Below are 19,466 nucleotides of genomic sequence, written 5' to 3' on the forward strand. Positions count from 1 at the left end.
AATAAGTTTATCCCTACTACCTTCAACCACACTCCAAAAAAAAAGAACATCAATGTTTGAGGCCCACGACCCAAAATGTTGTCCGTAATTACGGACCTATTAATTTCTATGGCCGATGAACACCTTCCCGTATATTTTTACGGGAAGGTGTCCTGGCCGTAGAAACCTTCCGTAAAATATAGGACCAGTCCTATTTTTTTATTTTACGGACCGTGCTCGCTTAATTTATAATGGGAGCACGGACCGCAAATGCGGATGACTGTCTGCAGCGGCCGTGCCCGTAATCACGGACCGTGGTTACAGGCATGGTCGTGTACATGGAGCCTAAGACCTGGAGAAACCCTTTAACTATTTATGTCCTGGGCTTTGGTCACATATTTAGCTGCCCTACAGTTTGTCCCAATCAAAGCAACCCAAAGATTAATTTTCTTTACCCAGTATGATAAATACTGCTCAGATGAGCTTTATATAGTGTGGGGTTTTCAATGTGTCAGACAGTTGTAATATATTTTGTAAGGTTATGTATCAGAAGGGGTATAAGTTTCAGAATAGGCTCATGTCTAAGCTCACTGGTCAGTGCTTTGTTTTGAAGTCTTAGGCTATGTTCACACAGGGCGGATACACTGCGTACAAACACACAGTGTATTCACCCTGTGTGCCGCAGGGAATTACGGACTAAAAAAATGCACCAAATTGTGGTGCAGTTTTCCGGCCGGAATGTTCGCTGCGGAAAAAAAAGATACTTACCATGGCGACACGTCCCTCCAATATCCTGACATCATGATACTCTACAGCCCTGGGAGGATGTTTCATCCCATGTGACCGCTGCAGCCTGTGATTGGCTGCAGCAGTCACATGGGATGAAACGTCATCCCCGAAGGCCGGGCTGGACGAATATACGCAGACTCTTGGTAAGTATAAGATTTTTCTTTTTCTGAGTTGCATTTTTTGCAGCGGAATTGCTGCGATTCCGCTGAATAAAACACATAATTTGCTATTTGTTGCGGGTTTTACCTCCCAATTGAATTCAATGAGGAAATCCCGCAACAAATAAGTAGCACTTACGCAAATACAAAAACACACCGCATTTCAATTTCTAAGCATTTTTTTCCGCTGAGCATTTAACGAGTGTGTGGATAAGATTTGTTCAAATCTCATTCACTTTGCTGCAACTGTATTATGCTGCGGTTGTTCCGCAACAAAATCTGTTGCGGAAAATCTGCAGTATTTACGCTACATGTGAACTGACCCATATTTTTTTGCAACAGCAAATCCACAGCGTATTACAGTAGCAGTAGAGTGGATAAAATTTCAACAAATCTCATCCACATGCTGCATAAAAAATCAGCCGGAAGGGTGTTCATAAATTTACCTTGGTGCGTTTTTTTCATCTGAAATTTATGGTTTGCAATCACTGCTTTTGTGTTGCGGGTTTTCCCCATTGAATTCATTGCCACTCCGCTGCAAAAATCTCAGAAAAAAAGGAAGTATAAACTTTTTTTTTCAACCACTTTTTTCCCGCAGGTGAGTTTTTTTGTGTTGAATTCCCTGAAAAGTGTACTTTTACACAGCGTATCCGCCGTGTGTGAACATGGCCTTAAACATTGTGTCTGCGACTTCAAAGACCAGTAGTCTCTAGCCTGTGGTCTTCCTGCTGTTGTAAAATTACAAAACCCAGCATGTTCTGCCATCCAGAAGTTGTCGTTTCACAACAGCTGAAGATCTACTGTTCTTCTCTAGCTTGAGCCATAGCCTTTCAGGTAACATAGATTGTATACAGTATCTATAGGTGATAACTGATACATGGAAGATGCCTGGTATTGAAAACTGCTCTTGAGCCTTTACTTTCAGGCTGTGCATACAATGCCTGCAGGATTTACATTCCCTTCATACACAAAGGTAGCTGGTCCATTGGGCTACACCTGCTAATATATTACAGTCCAAGATTCAACATTGCTGATAACAATCACTTTTTATTAACAAAATATTCTTAAATAGTCTATATAATGTATATTCCATATTTACATACATTCTTCACAAAATACTCAAACAAAAAAGTGTGCTGAAATGAATTGAAATGCTGGCCTACAAAGACCTGTCTAGTTCATGTACCAGAGACTATCAAGGACAATATGATGCTGATAGATATTGCTGATGGATTGAACACTGAATGCAATCCATTTTTTTTTAAACATAGTCACAAACCCGGGTAATTTCAGTGATCTCTGAAAAAAATTACTCCCTTTCTAGGATTCTTCTGAGTTTTTAGCTACTAATTATTATCTATGAAACTAATGACAGCTTTATAATTACAAAAAAAAAGAAACAATTTACCTGCAGATTTCAAGAATGACAAATCTGCCAAATGACTGAAGATTACACAGCCCTCGTGAGACATTGGTTTCCTTGGAAACACTTAAAAGTTTGGAATATTTGAATAAATTCTTACTTGTCAGAATTTTGGAAGGTGTCAGTTGTCTCCATTAAGAGTGTTAGTCACATTGTAATCCTGGAAGATGATCGCTTCATGATTGTTGCCAGATGTCATGTGATCCAATAAGACGATGTGGTACTTGGACTATATGACTTCATTTCTGATGTCAACCATAGAGAGCCAAGTAGATTTAATAGTGTGCTCAATAAATTAATTCACACCAAGCAGTAAAGACAGAGGGATAACTTTCTCAGCAGAAAAGAGCGGAAGTTTTATTTTCTCTTTATCACCGTGTTTTACTGCGGATCTCTCAATACTTTCAAACTGGAACTCACCCAACCACACCAATAAAATGGCCATAAAGTAAGGAAACCTATCATGACTGCCGTTCTTTCTGAATTCAGTGTCAGCTATCTGCAGTTTGTGGTTATCTTACACCAACAGGCTTTAATGCGATAAAAAGCAACCGCGTATAAATACGAATAGGTCAAACTTTGACTCTACATTTGGAAATGGTAATAAGGTACTCTATATATAAAGTAGACAGAGTTTGCATCTTGTACATGCATTTAACAACTTAACATAAATATAATTGTGGACTAAGTATATATTTTCACCGAACATAAAGGGAGGTAAGTGTGTATGTAACCAGGGCTTGCCTTAGGTTGGATGGTGCCCTGTGCGGGACTCTCTATTGCTGCCCTCCACAAACCAAATATGAACCACGAACATACTGGAACATATATACTGCACATACATAAAGGCAGATATTTAGACAAACAGGCAAATATATATATATACACACATTCTGGAATATATACATACACAAAGGTAATATATAGACCTACAGACACATATATACAGACACACACAAAGACACATATACACAGACAGGAACATATATAAATACATAAAGGCACATATATAGACATACAGGCACATATATACATAAAGGCACATATATACAAGAACAAAGACACATTCACATACAGACCCATATATACCCACAAAGGCACATATATACACAGTACAGATAATGCAGTAGATGTTGCCTGCAGTCCTATGTAGCACCACAAATAACACAGTGATAACTGAGTACAGATAATGTAGTGGATGTTACCTGTAGTCCTATGTAACACCACAGATAATACAGTGATAGCTCTCTGAGTACAGATACTGTAGTAGATGTTACCTGCAGTCCTATGTAACACCACAGATGACACACAGTGATAACTCTTTGAGTACAGATAATGTAGCGGATGTTATCTGTAGTCCTATGTAACACTACAGATAACACACAGTGATAACTATACCCACACAGGGGCACATATACAGTGAAGGAAATAAGTATTTGATCCATTGCTGATTTTGTAAGTTTGCCCACTGTCAAAGTCATGAACAGTCTAGAATTTATAGGCTAGGTTAATTTTACCAGTGAGAGATAGATTATATTTAAAAACAAACAGACAATCACATAGTCAAAATTATATATATTTATTTGCATTGTGCACAGAGAAATAAGTATTTGATCCCCTACCAACCATTGAGAGTTCAGCCTCCACCAGACCAGTTACACGCTCCAAATCAACTTGGTGCCTGCATTACAGACAGCTTCACCGCATCAATGGGAGAATGGATGGAGCCATGTACCGTCAAATCCTGAGTGACAACCTCCTTCCTGGGTCTTCCAGCACGACAATGACCCGAAACATACAGCCAAGGCAACAAAGGAGTGGCTCAAAAAGAAGCACATTAAGGTCATGGAGTGGCCTAGCCAGTCTCCAGACCTTAATCCCATCGAAATCTTATGGAGGGAGCTGAAGATCCGAGTTGCCAAGCGACAGTCTCGAGATCTTAATGATTTACAGATGATCTGCAAAGAGGAGTGGGCCAAAATTCCATCTAACATGTGTGCAAACCTCATCATCAACTACAAAAAACGTCTGAATGCTGTGCTTGCCAACAAGGGTTTTGCCACCAAGTATTAAGTCTTGTTTGGCAAAGGGATCAAATACTTATTTCTCTGTGCACAATGCAAATAAATACATAAAATTTTGACTATGTGATTTTCAGTTGTTTTTTTTTAATATAATCTATCTCTCACTGGTAAAATTAACCTAGCCTAAAAATTCTAGACTGTTCATGTCTTTGACAGTGGGCAAACTTACAAAATCAGCAAGGAATCAAATACTTATTTCCTTCACTGTAAACACACACACACGCACAGAAACATATACACACTTACACAGACATATATACACATGCAGACACATATATAGACACACAGGTACACATATACACACACACATACTGGAACATGTACACATGCAAACACAGAGAGTTATATACACAGACACATATATACACTGGGAGATATATATACATACATACAAATAGACACACATAGACACTTACCTCCTTCCCTTGCTGACAGGCTTCTTGCAGGGATGGACTGTGGGTGGAACTTCCTCCTCTTCTTTTGCTGCCTCTGCTCTTGTTTCCTCCGTGTGTGTAACCAAAAGCAAATGACATAGAGCTCAAACGGCCTGCCTACATACTGGGAGGCTGCAGCGCTCTGTGCACTCGCACAGGTCCCATACCCCTAAGGCCGGCCCTGTATGTGACACACAAAAGCTTGTTGTATAAAGCTACCATTTTCAAATATGAAGTTTGAGGGCCAAAGAGACATTTATCACAAGGCCTAAATTTACAATCATATTTAATATTGTGAGTGTGACAAATGCAGTAGCACCTAAAGGGATAAACCATTTCTAAAGACTATCCCTCCAACACTATATTAAACACTATATCAAAGACATTCTGAATTTCCAAATCTCAATAATCTGCAATGCCTTCTCCCCACACTCACAGGATCTACTTCTGGAGAAATGTAACAGTTGACCGAGCTTCCTAAAGCCCAAATATTTCAATGTGCTCATGATTGTTCTTCTTCTTACAGTATGAACAGTAGGTTCTAAACAGCAGGTTGTTGACCCACTGGGCTACTCCACGGGTTTGGCTTAGAACCACCTATAAGAGCATTATCTCAGTAGCCTCCCCCGGTCTTCACCCTTTAACCCCTAAGTGATCTGGTCTTCGCTGGACGGAGGCTACCAGGTCGTTACCTCTTGAGGTGGTCCCAGTGGAGTAACTGTCCTAAAACAGGCACTGGCAGATGGTACCTAGATGGATGGAAACTTCAGGCTTGACAAATACATAAAGTAGGACTGATAATGGTATAGCAGATTGTTGGACACCGGTAGATAATAGATGACTGGACACAGGCAGATAGTGTACAGCTGGACACCGGCAGGTAGTTGGAGACAGGCACACCGCGAATAACTGGATACTGGCAGACAACAGACAGCAATAGCGAACTGGATACAGGCTGGAGAGACAGCAGGACAGCAGAAGCCACCGGCGGCCTGGGAAAGAGGCTGGCTGCTGGAGAAGGTACAAGAACCGGCAGCAGGGACGGCTGCTAGGAGCGGGACCCACCACCGGCGTTATACCGTATGTGGCATAATTTGCGCCTTGAGCTACATTCTGTAATATAACTTGCGATAGAATGTTGCAGTTGTCAGTTATTTTTAGTTACATAGTGTGAATATACATAGATAGAACTGTCCCATCAAATACCAAAGTACCCTCCAGAAGGCCCAGACTGTGACACAATAATGGGTCCCAAAGGTACAGAAGAAGACAATCCCATTTGGAGCCAACTTGGAGCCAGTCACTTGCCACTAGGGTCTATTTCTTATTGGTTGATTCCTAAATTATCTACAGTACTTAACCTTAATGATATGTACTGCAAGTGCAAAGAGGACACCAAAGATTACGTTAAAATTAAAAGGGAGCGTGCACATGTTCTATATAGATGCAGGGTGTGACTAAGAATCATTTTCTCTGGCAGGCCCAATTAACTCTAGTCTGAAGCTGCACATGGACACGTTTCTGCTTCCTCTTCTCTCTCCATCCTGTATGCCTCTATATATATATATATATATATATATATATATATATATATGTTAGACATCCCTATGCTACTTATATATTTATGCCCCTCTACAATGATAGTCCTAGATGCTGGTTATGCTGAGTTTTCATTCATAACAATAAAGGTAGAAGTCAGGGAAAAACATCTATGAATAACTGGTAAAACATGACACTTTTAAATAAAATACATAGCAGTTTAATAGTGCAACCTGAGGCAAACCTATATTAGAAATTTTGAACAAATAACTGGAAATATGCTTTAAGTTGTGCAAGAAGCCTGTTTCTAGGAGCACTTTGAAACCGTTACGAATCAGACGGCCGGTAGACTCTAAGTTGTGATCATTGTGAATGTATAAATAATGTTTGTTAGAAAGCTGCTCTGCCATGCATCATGTGGACTACATAAATGACCATCAATATGCCTATTATACGTCATTATTTGCTACTCCAACTCCTAATTATATTTTTTTTAAACAAAAAATAAAAAATGGAAATATTGAGCCATAAACTTGTGTAGATAAAGGAGTACTACCAAAAACATTATATACACTGTTTAGTCATAACATTAAAACCACCGGTCTAATATTGTGTAGCCCTCCTTCGTGCTTCCATAACAGCTCTGACCCATTGAAACATGAACTCCACAAAACCTCTGAAGGTGCCATGTGGTATCTGGCACCAAAACCATAGAAGCAGATCCTTTAAGTCCTGTTAGTTGTCAGGTAGGGTCTCCAAGGACTGGACTTGTTTTTCCAGCACATCCTACATATTCTCGATCATATTGAGATGTAGGGAATTTGGAGGCCAAGTCAATACCTTGAACTCTTTGTCATGTTCCTCAAACCATTCCTGAACAATTTTTGCAGTGTGGCGTTGCACATTATCCTGATGAAAGAGGCCACTACCATTAGGGAATATAGTTGATATGAAGGGGTGTACTTGGTCTGCAACAACATTTAGGTAGGTGGTACGTGTCAAATTAACAACCACATGAATGCAAGTACCCAAGGTTTACCAGCAGAACATTGGCCAGAGCATCACTCTGCCTCTGCCGGCTTGTCTTCATCCCATAGTGCTTTCTGGTGTCATATCTTCTCTAGGTAAGTCATTCACCCAGCTATCCACATGATGTAAAAGAAAATATGATTCATCAGACAAGGTCACCTTCTTCCGTTGCTCCATGATCCATTACTGATGCTCACATACCCATTATAGGCGATGTTATGGCCACGGTCTCTTACCTTCCAGTGGCCGCGACCACAGGCCTATGAGCTCCAGCCGGCGTCTCCCTCCCCGGATACGCTAGCAAACGTGGCTGCACTGCTCTATTGTATATCCTAGGGAGCGTGCACATGCCTGTCCCTAAAGGGCCAGCGTGCGCACCTATAAAATGTTCCCTACCCAATCCCAACACACCCTGGATTATAAAAAGGGCTCTGCCCTCTTCCTTCTTACCTGAGCATTGTTGTGTCTGCCCATGTTCGTTATTGCAAATGGTCCCTTAGTTGTATCCTGTATCCCGTGTTCCTGTATTCTGTATCCTGTATCCCGTACCTAGTAATTGTATTGGTTCCAGTGCAAAGTCTAGTGTCGGATTCGAGAGTGACATCTGTGCCAAGTGTATGCCACGCTAAGTGTCTGCCATGCCAAGTGTCTACCATGTGAAGTGTCTACCACACCAAGTGTTTGCCACGCCAAGTGTCTGCCATGCCAAGTGTTTGCCATGCCAAGTGTCTGCAACGCCAAGTGTCTGTCAAGTCTTCTATCCAGGTACTCTTGTCCTAGAGACTGTCATTGACTTTGGCTAGCTGCTACTCTGCTAAGGCAGAGCAGCCTAGTGGGTCCACATACCCCACAGTCATGAGAGGCACCTTCGCTTCCCATGTGCATCAATGAGCCCTAAGTACCTATGACCCTATTGCCAATTCACGAGTTGCTCTGCTTTGAACCACAATTGGTAAACCCTAATCACTGCATACCAGGAACACCCCACAAGACCTGCCATTTTGGAAGTGCTCTGGCCCAGTCAACTTGCCATCACAATTTGGCCCTTGTCAATGTCACCCAAATACTTACACTTGTCCATTTATCTTGATTCCAACATGTTTCCTTCAAGAACTGACTGTTCACTTTTTACCTTATATATTCTTCCTCTTTGCAGGTGCCATTGTAACGAGATAATCAATTTAATTTATTTTACAAACACTTCACTGCGTCGGTGGTTTTAATGTTATGGCTGAATGATGTTTTAGCCCCATTACTGCACAACACAAATGTAAGAAATTTTATGTGAAGGTCCAAAGCCTGCAGATGCTCTGTCTCATTAACCCTCTGACATTTTTTCTGTCATGTGGCCTAGCAACTAAGGCTTGTCTTAGGGACACTGTGTAGACCCAAATCTCTATCCACATCAGTGTCACTTTTCAAGCTTGCTTATATGCGAACATTGGCCAACATTGTCCCATCTTATTAACCACAGAGCTGATTTACCCAGATTTCCACGTGTCCATCCAAGCCTAATGGGCCCTGACAAGTTCCCAAGTTTGTTTGGTTTTTGTTCTGGTGCCAGCCACAGTTTAGCTCTAATTGTATAGGTTTCATGTTAGCTCTCGTAATGCACTATTCTCTGATACCACGAAACCAGCAGAATTATAAATTTAGCTTTTATATTTTAACAGAGATAGAAACTACATGCAACTCCAAATCCACATATGGAAGAGAAAATAAAGCACAATGGGGCAGAAGAACTACTGTGTCTTCATCTAGATTTTGTAGAAAAATGTGAGGGTGTTTTAAAGAGAGCCAAAAATGTGCCAGAAAACTGGCATAATTTACTAGCGCAAAATAAGCCAAATCAAAGGTGGTATAAAGAGGAGAAAAGTGTCTTTCAGGTCATGCGAGGTGCGCCAAAATTATCATACAACATGCACCACTATGAGAAAATTGGCGCATTTTGTGGCTGCCTGGTCTACGACAGTATTTGTAAATGTGGGCCAATATATCCATTTTAAGTAGAAAAAAATCTATGGAAGTTTGTATAAAGTGCAGTTTTGCTTTAATTTTCTATGTGCCTGATTGTAGAACAATTATCAGAGCTGTACTTATCCAGTTTCTAAAAAAAAAATGAGACAACGGATTGAAAAGAACTGCAAAAGTAAAAAGAGTGAATCAGAAACAGAAGCACGCAAACCTTACATAGTTAAATTCCTTTAATACATTATCCAATAATCCAAGAATCGTCAGCACACAACTGCAGAATAATGTGGAAATTAGGATCAGAGGCCGAGACTGAGAAGAGATAAACAATTAGGAGCTTTGCCTTTTTAGAAAACCCAGATTATAAGGGTGTATTCATAAATTGCACTATAATCACATTTTTGGCGCGATTTTCTGCAAAATTTTGTAAAAATATGCTGCAGTTTTGCAAAACTGCAATTCAACCGCAACATGTGAATACACTCCCAATAATAGATTTTTAGCAGATTAACATTTCATTTTAAGCTTTGTTCTTAAAGATTCTCTTACTCTTCCAAGTACGTTTTATATTGTTTGCTTTGATCATCTCATAATCCAGAATATTTGATTACCCAGCACCTATCAGCTCTCATTGAAGCTGCATAATAGGAAACCTGCTGTATATGTTTCATGTATGTTGTTTTATAATGATGCATTATAGTGAGATGTAAGCTACTGTACATTGCTTACTTTACCTTAATTTATCCCATTGTAATTGTAGCATGGCTGATTATTATGGGTAGTAGTAGAGCCATTGGTTCTTCTGGGTTACTAGTTATTGGTAATACAGCTCAGCATTCTGTTGAAAAAATTAAGTTGATCCTGAGCATGAATAAAGTTGTATGCCTAGAAGATGATTCTTCCACATTTCCTAAAATTAAAATAAATAAAGCTCTATGTTATAAGTACAACCAATATGACCCCCAGCCGAGCTCCCGCTAGGCTTGCAGCCTAACATTCTTAGTATCTTGAACTGCAAGTATGCCTTAATATGAAGTGATATAGCTACAGGACTCCAGGAAAGCTGGGTGACAAGCCAACTACTGTGAGAACTGTAAAGAAAACCGTATTGGTTTTCATCTAACTTTCCAAAAAAAAGAACCAACAAAGAAACTCCTGACAACTACTTTTAAAATTGAAGCCAGCCCATTGGTCAGCTAATTACTGGGGGAAGCTGTGGCCAGTCATATACTTTTGCAGGTCGCCCAATATATACAAAACACATGGAATAGCTGTGTCCGCCAGAACGAGAGAACAAGAGCCACACGTTGACTTCAAGGGGAATGTTCCTCAAGGTAATTTATTTGCAATACTGGTGTATGCAGACTGTATTGATAGATATTAGCCAAAAACAAGTTAGGCTTCGTTCACATCTGCGTCAGGACTCCGTTCATGGGTTCCGTCAGACCTTTCCATCAGGGGAACCCATGAACGGAATACAACCTGAAACAAATGGAAACCATAGGTTTCCGTTTGCATCACCATTGATTTCAATGGTGACGGATGCGGTGCAAATTATATCCGTCACCATTGAAATCAAATGTGATGCAAATGGAAACCTATGGTTTCCATTTGTTTCAGTTTGGATTCCGTTTATGGGTTCCCCTGACGGAAAGGTCCGACGGAACCCATGAACGGAGCCCCAAAACAGAAGTGAACGAAGCCTTATAGTGTAACTTTTCAGGTGTCTTTTCATAATAAGCTGTCATATGTGTGTACTAAAGGTATATCTATTTCTGACCATTATATGACTTTTATTCTGCATTATTTTTTAGCAGTTTTACCCTCTGCAGGCTCTATCTTTAATTTACAGATGTCGCTGAGCTAGTGAGTGAAGCCTAATAGCTATCATGTCTCCTATAAACAGCACACATGGAAGAGGATAATCCTGATCTCCTATCTCTATATATCACATATATAGAAGCTGCAGCAACATGAAGAAGATTATACAGCAGTAATGAACAGTGTTGCTGAGAATCCAGCACTGAGATATAACATATACCAGAAAGCTGCAGTAGGTCTGTGTGTGTCTTTCTCACTGTGCTCCTGCTCCCCCTATCCTCTGCATAGACTTCTATGGGCAGCTGTATTTGTTTCTCTCACTCTGCTCCTTCCTCCTTCTTCCCCCTCCCATCTCCATAGACTTCTGTGGGCAGCATATCTGTGTCTCCTCTCTGCTCCTGCTCCCTCCTCCTGTTTCCCCTCCCCTCTCCATAGACTTGTATTGACAGGCTGCGAAGAGACACACCTCCACTTCCTGCAGTCCGTTTCCTCTGTTCTGAAACTTGGGACAGACTTTGCTTGACAACATGAGGTGGATAGCAGATTACAGGAAGGTAAAAACCTAGTGGCAGTAATACAGCATTTGCATAGATGAAACAACTACATTTTAACAGCACCTAAATGACAGAATTATTATGTCAGGTATACTATAAGATTGCCATAAGTTGTTTAAAAAGTTAGTGTCCATGTATAAAATGTAATTTATTCTATAGATGAAAATTGTAAGTGGAAAAAGATGCATCTATATCTACATATAGACTGGTGCTCCAATACCCATAGACATTCATTCGACATTTATGCAGCCACAAATCACCCAAATTGCTCTTTTTTTTTTAGAATAGTTTAATACATATCTTCAGTGGAAAGTGATGTAAAGTATGATCTGTTTTGACTGTGGAGACTGAGTGTTCTATAGTGAAGGTTTCCTTGGCTCTTTAACATATGTTCTCTTACCCTTGGGGCTGTTTATTTGTAATGTTATTACTATCTGCAGTGCTAAGTTAGACTTGCATGTAGTGTGAGATTATTAGGATTGTTATCATAGCATTGGGAAAAGAATGGCTTTGCTGAAAAATGTGCACTGCCAAGCTTAGAAAACGAGCTCTATGAATAGTATTTTTTTAAATCTCCCTGTTGTTTTAGCTGAAAATAATGCATTTTTTTTATTACAATGAATTATTCTGAGGAGATTTTTGTTGTAGGGATTAGTAATACAGAGGAGTCCAGAATTGATTAAGACTGATTGACGCAAGGTAACTGAGTGAACACAAAGACAAGAGCCAAAGACAGTTTAATGAGATGGCTCAATCACACCGTTATATCAGACAGACAGAAGTGATATATTCTGTTCCAGCGTTTAATAGAGGAACATAAGGACAGACGAAATCTCGATGCGATAGAGACTGTTTTACATGAAACTGCAGAATGCGCGAAGGAAACAGGACCAGTTTAATGAAGCTGGCTCTCGAAACCGAAAGATAAATAATACATTTACAACTGTTCTACTCCATAATTCATATACACTACATGAGTATGTGGACAACCATTTAAATTAGTGGGTTCAATCATTCAGGCTCACACATTGCAGGTACATACCTAAAATTACTCACACAGCCAGGTAATCCCCAGAGACAAATATTAGCCGTTGAATGGCTTGTTCTCTGTATCTCAGTGACTTAAAACATGGCAATGTCCTAGGATTCCACTATTAAGTTGGTTCCTCAAATTTGCGACCTGTTAGGGTATGTTCACACGCACTGTTTTCAGACGTAATTCGTGGCGTTTTACGCCTCGAAATACGCCTGAAAAAACGGCTCCATTACGCCTACAAACATCTGCCCATTGCTTTCAATGGAATTTACGGTGTTCTGTTCCCACGAGGCTTAATTTTACGCGTCGCTGTCAAAATATGGCGAATAAAAAGACACCCACGAAAAAGAAGTGCATGTCACTTCTTGGGACGTTTTTGGAGCCGTTTTTCATTGACTCCATTGAAAAACAGCTCCAATATCGTCCGTAAAAAAAAATGAAAAATGCGAGTTGCTACAAAAACGTCTGAAAATCAGGAGCTGTTTTCGCGATGTTTTTAATAGCTTTTCATGGCATATCCATTAAGCGGATACCATATTAGTCTGTAGTCACCCACTGGTATCCATTTAATGGATACGCAATGAACTCTCATAACCCCAATTCATGAGGTATCCTTTTACGTATACCTTTACAGTCTATGGTGGTGGATGCCACTATTAGGGCATTCGTCACAGTCTATGTTCAATATACTTAGGGATAGAGATGAGCGAACCGGGACAACCAACTGAGAGCTACGTAATGGTAAGAGCAGAGTTCACATCAGCACAGAATCTGCACGCTCCTCTCCTGAAATACTCTGTGCTGCTGTGAACTCTGCTCTTACCATTACGTAGCTCAGTCTGTTACCTCTCCTCCACTCCTTTCCTCAATAACACTTTCACATGATTGGCAAGTCACCACCCCGCACAAGATCCGCACGCTCATCTCCTGAAATACTCTGTGCTGCTGTGAACTCTGCTCTTACCATTACGTGGTGACTTGCCAATCATGTGAAGGTGTTATTGAGGACAGGAGGAGGAGAGGTAACAGACTGAGAGCTACGTAATGGTAAGAGCAGAGTTCACAGCAGCACTGAATCTGCACGCTCATCTCCTGAAATACTCTGTGCTGCCTTAAACTCTGTGGACAGGTCAGGATCCTGTTTCTTTTAAATGCTGCACTGTAGCGCAGCCTTATATAGTGGATCGAGCGGGTTCCCCAGCAGCATTTAAAAGAAACAGGATCCTGACCTGTCCACAGAGTTTAAGGCAGCACAGAGTATTTCAGGAGAGGAGCGTGTGATTGGCTGCAGAGGCCGCTGCAGCCTGTGATTGGCTGCAGAGGCCGCTGCAGCCTGTGATTGGCTGCAGAGGCGGTCACGTGGGATGAAGCGTCATCCCTGCAGGCCGGCCTTCTGATGTCATCCTGACGTGCGTGACCGCCACTACAGCCTGTGATTGGCTGCAGCGGCGACATGGATGAAATGTCATCGCTGGAGGCCGGACAGGAGGAATGTAAGTATGAACTTATTTTTTTTTTTTTTTATTACATTAAAATTTTATTTTCCGCGCGCCGAGCCTGTACTGTCAAGGTTACTGAAAGAGTTAGTGCAGCCCATTAACTCTATCAGCACCCTGGACAGTACCATGCTCGGCGCACGGAAATTGCAGGTTCGGTCAGAACTAGTTCGATCCGAATCTAACTTTTTCGTGAAATTCGGCGAACTAGCCGAACCGAACTTTTCATAAGTTCGCTCATCTCTACTTAGGGAGGTTTTCTTGGCATATACATTCAACGTAGTGCACTAAATGTGACGTGCAGGTGGCATTTCAAGTAAGCATGTAGCATCTAAAATGTGCCTGTCTTCAATTTCAACCCTCACAACTAGGCTACAAGCTGCCCACAGAATCAAAGTTAGCAAACTAAGTTCATCCGGAATAAGGTCAGCTGCAAACAAGCTTGAGATAACCATGCTCTCTGATAGCTGATGTGGTGTAAATCACAATGCCACTGTCCCCAGGATCCGAGAAAATGCATCCTCTGGGGAGGTCGAACACCATCTGGCACTGGTTTGATGAATACAATGAGAAGGCTTTCTGCCCAAATAAATTGTGCCAACTGTAATGGTAGAGCAACTATAATAATTTGGGGATGTTTTTGATAACTTAGACTGAATTAGTGTAAATTATAAAAAAAATATTAATTTTACCACTTTTATGGCATTTTCAGCTTGACAAAACCTTTGTGATTAGTGTGGACTGACCTGCAAAGAGTTCTTAACGCAGCCTAATTGAGTCCTTTCACAGACAAGGTCTTTGGACTTTGGCAGGCATTTAAAGAATCTAACTAAATGACCAAGCACTCACTTTCTTGGTTTACTGACCCTAATAATCTCCTGTAGTCTCCTCTCATTCCTATGACATTTTAGGTTCAAATACAAGGATGAGCACAGGATAGAATTCACAGCTGCAATATGGTTGAGGAGCTTGGCGGTCTGATGCACCACAAGAAGTAAGGGACAGTTTATCCATAGGTGATTAAGCGACTGCCCATGTGTTCACAAGGATTCTGTTATTATGTGAGAAATTCTGGGATTACCAAAACACAGATGGACCCCAATTGTGACAAATCTTACAATATTGGCACAGCTTTTTTACAGAAGAACATGCATACTAATTTGTTTACTCTGCTGCTATTTCTATTAGGCTGGGTTCACACAGAGTTTTATGACAAGTTTTTGGATGTGGAAACCGCGTCAGAAAATGCACCAAAAAACGGCTGAAAATACCTCCTTTTGATTTCAATGGGAAGCGGAGACGATTATTTTCCTGCGAGTGGAAAAACCGGCTCGCGGGAAAAAGAAGGGACATGCCCTTTCTTCGGGCGTTTACGCCTCTGACCTCCCATTGGCATCAATGGGAGGCAGAGAAAGCATATTTTGCTGCGTTTTATGCCCGCGGCGCTCAATGGCCGTGGGCGAAAAACACAGCGTAAATCGGCGTGCAGGCAGAGGAAAATCTGCCTCAAAATTCCAAACGGAATGACAGTGTTTTTTTTGTTTTTTTTTACATATTTCTAACATTGTTCATCTGCATTCTTGAGTAGTCTCAACTTAAAAGTCCAAGATCTTACGTAAATAGGGTCTGTCACCAGTTTATAAGTGCCATATCTCCTACCTAATCTGTAATGTTTTTTGGTCTGGTTTTTAAAAACGTTTATTTTTGACTGAGTTATAAAGATTTTTAATTTTATGCTAATTGGTTCTAAATGCCCAACTGAGCGTGTTTTACTTTTGACCAAGTGGGCGTTGTAAAGAGAAGTGTATGACGCTGACCAATCTTCATACACTTCTCTTCATTCATGTCCAGCTGTCAAGTAAAGTGACACAAGTTAAGTGACTTGGTAAAAAAAATGCATTTACGAATAGAATGAAAAAAAAAAATAATATATATATATTTACACGCACACGCACACGCACATGCACACGCACACGCACACACACACACACACACACACACACACACACACACACACACACACACACACACGGTTAAGTAAAAAATGATTTACTTATCTTGTGCTTATCCTGAGTTACAGCCTGTATTAGAACCCAGAGCTGCATTTACAATACTGCTGGTCGTTATTGGAAAAGTCAACAACCTTGTCATCGGACACATTCTTGGCAGCTTAGCTGAGCTCTTATAATGCACTGGTACAGTTCATTTTTCCTGCTTCACATTACTGGTGTAAAGACTACACTTTCCCGAAAGCACATCCGCAGAGCAAGCTCTGGGAAGACATTGAGCCAGTAATTAATATTGGGAGATTACAGCTCTGAAGCTTACTGAACTGTATATGAAGTCTGGACTATATTACTGGCTATAACGCATGATAAGTACAAGATAAGTAAAGAATTGTATTTACAATGTTACTCAACTGTTTTACAGATTTTTTCTATTTGTAAGAAGTAAAATGGTGTTCAAAGATGCCTTTTAAACTAAAATTAAAAAGAAAAGCTCATTAATAAAAATAAAATTAGTTACAAAGACAAAAACTGTGTTTTTATAATATTTTCATGTGTGACTCTATGATAGATTCATAGCTGAGAAAATTACTACTAAAAACACATAGGACCTTGAAAGGATTGAATTAAATAAAAAAAATAAAAAAGTAACAGAGTCTAAAGATAGTTTGTCTACTGCAGATATATAGAGATAATACAGCAAAAAAAGAGACTGGACAAGTTCATAACTGACTGAGCTAGTCCGCAATGGTGTTATGGTGGCAGACATGCCAGCCATATGGAATTTATGGGGCTTGCACTTGGGAGATATACTGTGCCCTTTGGAAGCAAAGACTAAGGACTAATTTTGTTTTTCTGATGAAGGATAGTAACAGGAATACAGAGCAGAGGGAATCTGTTGGTTCACATAGTAACACACCAAATTTACAAAGAGCACTGAACTGACTGTGTCACTCAGCTACGTATTCATCTCCCTTTCTTCTGCCTCACTTCACTCTCATCCTACTTATTCACTCCCACTCATCTTCTGAAACTAGCGCCTTCGTCTTTGCCTTGCTAATGTAGCCAGCTAATTGAACTCATCAACCAAAATCAGCCGAGGAACTCGAAGAAAAAGAAAGAAAGAAAACGAGTCTGAGAAAAGTGAGAAATAATTTCTGCGTTCCATGCTAATTGGCAGTGATTTTAATGAGGTTCAGTAAAAGGTCTACGTTAACACTTTCCAGATTAAAAAAACGAAGCTCCTGTCTTTCGTCCAGAGCCTAAAAGGTATACAGAGTAGTAAGAATTGCAATTCATAATCTGCCCTCGCAGTCTTTTCCTGCTCATGATAATGCTAAGATATCTTTTGGGTATCATTATAAACTGTAATCTCCAATATGAATGTAATTGTTTTGGGAGTATAGTGGAATGTTTAATCATCAATTATTGCTTGAAAAATGTAATTAGCGCCAATACAATATGAGTGTTACTTAAGATATATCTGTTAAAGGTTGCAGAGAGGTGTCCCTGAGGCCCCATGTTGTCTTTAGAAGATTCACCTGTGGTCTTCACAATCAACAGCATTTTTCCATTCTATCCACATTAACCCCATCCAGACTGAGCCTGTTTTGGCCTTGAGGACCCAGCCGATTTGTTCAAATCTGACAAGTGTTACTTTATGTGGTAATAACTTTGGAATACTTTTACCGATCCAAGTGATTATGAGATTGTTTTCTTGTGACATATTGTACTTTATGTTAGTGAAAAACTTTGGTCAGTAAATTCAATATTTATTTGTGAAAAACACCAAAATTTAGATAAAATTTGCAAAACTTAGCATTTTTCTAAATTTGAATGTATCTGCTTGTAAAACAGATAGTAATAGATACCAGACAAAATAGTTAGTATTTCACATTTCCCATATGTCTACTTTAGGATTGCATCATTTTTTGAACGTCCTTTTATTTTTCTAGGACGTTACAAGGCTTAGAACTTTCACAGCAATTTCTCATATTTCCAAGAAAATGTAAAAAGGCTATTTTTTCAGGGACCAATTCAGTTCTGAAGTGGCTTTGAGGTCCTTATATATTAGAAAGTCCCCATAAATCACCCCATTTTGAAAACTGCCTCCCTCAAAGTATTCAAAACCGCATTCAGAAAGTGTATTCACCCTTTAGGTGTTTCACATGAACTATAGCAAAGTAGAGGCGAAATGTATAAATAATTTTTTTTTTGCCAAAATACATTGGTATTACATTTTTTTCTGTAACACAGAAGGTTTTACCCAAGAAATGCAACTCAATGATTATTTCCCAGATTCTGCAGATCTTAGAAATATCCCACTTGTGGCCCCAGTGTGGTAATGGACTGAAACACAGGCCTCAGAAGTAAAGGAGCACCTGGTGGATTTTGGGGCCTCCTTTTGTTTAGAATATATTTTAGGCACCATGTCAGGTTTGAAGAGGTCTTGTGGTGCCAAAACAGTGGAAGCCCCCCAAAAGTGACCCCATTTTGGAAACTACACCCTCAAGGAATCTTTCCAGGGGGTATACTTAGCTGATTATGGCAATACCCCATATGTGGTAATAAACTGTTGTTTGGACCCACGGCAGTGCTCAGAAGAGAATGAGCGCATTTGGATTTTGGAGCGCAGATTTTGCTGGAATAGTTTTCAGTGCCATGTTGCATTTGCAATGTGCTGTCTGGGACCAAAACAGTGGAAACCCCCCCAAAAGTGACCCCATTTTGGAAAATACACCCCTCAAGTAATTTTACTGGAATTAGTCTGTGAAGATGAAAATCTATTTTTCTTTAAGAAATTTTTTATAAGGAATAAAAGAGAAAAAGCACCCCAACATTTGTGAAGCAATTTCTCCTGATTACAGCAACACCCCATATGTGGTAATAAACTGCTGTCTGGACCCACGGCAGTGCTCAGAAGAGAAGGAGCAGACTTTGGATTGTGGAGAGCAGATTTTGCTGGAAAAGTTTTCAGTGCCATTTTGCATTTGCAATGCACTGGAGGGACCAAAACAGTAGAGACCCCCCCCCCCCCAAAAAAAAGTGACCCAATTTTGGAAACGACACACCTCAAGGAATTTTTCTAGGGGTATAGTTAGTATTTTGACACCACAGTTTTTATTTTATTTGCTGAATTCATTGGAA

Source organism: Rhinoderma darwinii, chromosome 10, assembly GCF_050947455.1.
Source record: "Rhinoderma darwinii isolate aRhiDar2 chromosome 10, aRhiDar2.hap1, whole genome shotgun sequence".
Taxonomy (NCBI): Eukaryota; Metazoa; Chordata; class Amphibia; order Anura; family Rhinodermatidae; genus Rhinoderma; species Rhinoderma darwinii.